Source organism: Gossypium hirsutum, chromosome A13 (assembly GCF_007990345.1).
Source record: "Gossypium hirsutum isolate 1008001.06 chromosome A13, Gossypium_hirsutum_v2.1, whole genome shotgun sequence".
NCBI lineage: Eukaryota > Viridiplantae > Streptophyta > Magnoliopsida > Malvales > Malvaceae > Gossypium > Gossypium hirsutum.
Genome location: NC_053436.1, coordinates 60,760,118 through 60,762,730, shown reverse-complemented (window position 1 = coordinate 60,762,730; position 2,613 = coordinate 60,760,118). Strand labels below are relative to the sequence as shown.

The window sequence follows — 2,613 nt, the reverse complement described above, 5'->3', positions numbered from 1 at the left end:
TTTTAACCCGTGTCTGTCAAGTTTGGGTAATTTTAAGTCCTGTTTCCGCATGGCCAAGGACACGCCGGTGTGCCCAGGCCGTGTGGGTCACTGTACCTGTATAAAAAAACACGAAAAATAGATAAAATAAACGGGTTAGTGGTGTTAGTGCTCGGGTTGCCTCCCGAGAAGCGCTTATTTATAGTCTAAGCTTGGCTCACCTCATATTTGCACGGTCATGGTCATTCGAGGAGTTGAAACTCCTCATCCCTACAATTAATTTTATCAAAATAAGGTTTTAGGCGAGTACTATTCACCTTAAAAGTGCCGAATTTGGAATGAGTTACCTTGACTGTACCGTATGGGAAAATGTTGAGTACTGTAAAAGGGATTTCTCCATTAGGTTTAGAAGTGGCAGCACGAGGGCCTGCTTCATCTAACAGTACTTTGTCTCCAACCTTAAGTTGATTCGATTCACCTTTAAGTTTGTCATGGCACTACCTTGATTCATTGTGTATTCTCAGTTTCTCCTTAACCTGTGTTCGCCATTCATCTAGTTCCTCGATCTATAGCCTTCGCTCTTCATGGATAGTCTTGTCATTACATGGATTGGAACGTGGCTCATTTGTACTTCTCGAAAGTTTTTCCCGTAAAGAGGGTTGAACAACAAGGTTACTCATATTAAAAGAACTTGTGTAATCATCTCGATCACTAGTCTTTTTGACAGAATCACGAGCTTGGAGTTTAATCATGTCATTGCCTACCCGAAGTATTAACTCACCTGTACCGACATCAATAATAGTCCTAGCAGTTGCTAAAAAGGGTCGTCCTAAAATTAAAGGAATGTCACTATCCTCATCCATGTCTAAAACAACAAAGTCTACTGTAAATATAAATTTGTCGATTTTAACGAGCGTATACTCAATTATACCCCTAGGAAATCTAATGGTTTTATCAGCCAATTGAACACTCATCCTAGTTTGTTTGGGTTTCCCAAGACCTAGTTGTTTAAGCATTTTATAAGGCATAACATTAATACCTGCCTCTAAATCAGCTAAAGCATTGTTAACATTCAAACTACCAATTAAACAAGGAATTGTAAAACACCCTGGATCTTTTAGTTTGTTGGGTAACTTGTTTTGAAGAATAGCTGAGCAAACTGCATTTAACTCCACATGTGATGACTCATCTAACTTTCATTTTTTATAAGAGACCCTTTAAAAATTTAACTGAGTTGGGCATCTGTGAAAGAGCTTCAATAAACGGTAAGTTAATATTTAACTTTTTAAGTAGTTTAAGGAATTTACCGAATTGTTTGTCTGTGCGGACTTTCCTTTTTGCATTGGGATATGGTATACAAGGTTTATACTCTTTGCTTACCGACTCCTGTGTACCATGATTCATCTCATCCTTACCATTACTTACCACAGTTTTGTGCCTTGTTTCAGATTTAGATTCAGCTAACCCTTATTTGTCGCGTACAGTGATGCCATGAAGTTGCTCTCTTGGGTTAGTTTCTGTGTTACTGGGCAAGCTAGCTTGTGGTCTTTCAGAGATCAACTTAGCTAGCTGTCCTATTTATTCTCAAGTCCTTAAATCGATGCCTTTTGATTTTTAATTGTAGTTTCAGTGTTTTGAAAATGGGTTTCTACCACTGAAATTAACTTCGTCATCATCTCTTCAAGGTTCAGCTTTCTCTCTTGCTGGTAAGGTTGTTGTTTGAATCCTGGAGGTGGTGGTGGTCTCTAATTTCCTTGATCACCCCAAGAGAAGTTGGGATGGTTCCTCCAACCTGCATTGTAAGTATTACTATATGGATTATTCTGTGGTCTAGAACTGTTACCCATATAGTTGACTTGTTCGTTCGTAGTACTATGGTTATAGGCTAAGCATTCTAGGTTATTTATCCCTCCTCCATTTGTATCACACTGCATCACCGGATGCACCTGCATAGAAACACATAAGCCATCAATCTTTTTATTTAAGAGCTCTACCTGGTTTGATAACATGGTGACCGTGTCGAGGTTGAAAACACCGACTGCTTTATTACGCTTTGTCTTCATGACTTGCCACTGATAATTATTCAGTGACATCTCTTTAATGAACTCATAAGCCTCATCAGGTGTTTTATTATTTAAGGTTCCACTGACTGCTGCATCGACCATTTGTCTCGTTAAGGGGTTCAAACCATTGTGGAAAGTTTGAACCTATAGCCATAAAGGTAATCCATGGTGAGGGCACCTTCTCAATAAATCCTTGTATCTCTCCCATGCATTATATAGTGTTTCTAAATCCATCTGCATAAAAGAAGAGATATCATTCCTCAATTTAGACATTTTAGCCTGCGGAAAATATTTGAGTAAAAATTTTTCGGTCATTTGCTCCCAAGTAGTGATTGATCTTCATGGTAACGAGTTCAACCACTGTTTAGCCTTATTCCTTAATGAAAAGGGAAACAACCGAAGGCGAATGGCATCGTCAGAAATGCCATTGATCTTAAAGGTGTCATAGACTTCTAGAAAATTTGCTAAAGAGTGTTTGGATCCTCGTCCTGCAAACCATTAAACTGAACAAACTGTTATATCATTTGAATAGTGTTAGGTTTCAGTTCAAAATTATTTGCAGCAATAGCAA

At 38.4% G+C, this 2,613-nt stretch overlaps 1 non-coding gene across 1 annotated transcript; it reads left to right on the top strand.

Annotated features, from left to right (window-relative positions):
• The first annotated feature begins 2,202 nt into the window (after window positions 1–2,202).
• Window positions 2,203–2,309, top strand: LOC121212982 (small nucleolar RNA R71). Its single transcript, XR_005908351.1, has one exon. It is a non-coding gene; the product is annotated as a small nucleolar RNA R71 (small nucleolar RNA).
• Window positions 2,310–2,613: the final 304 nt, after the last annotated feature.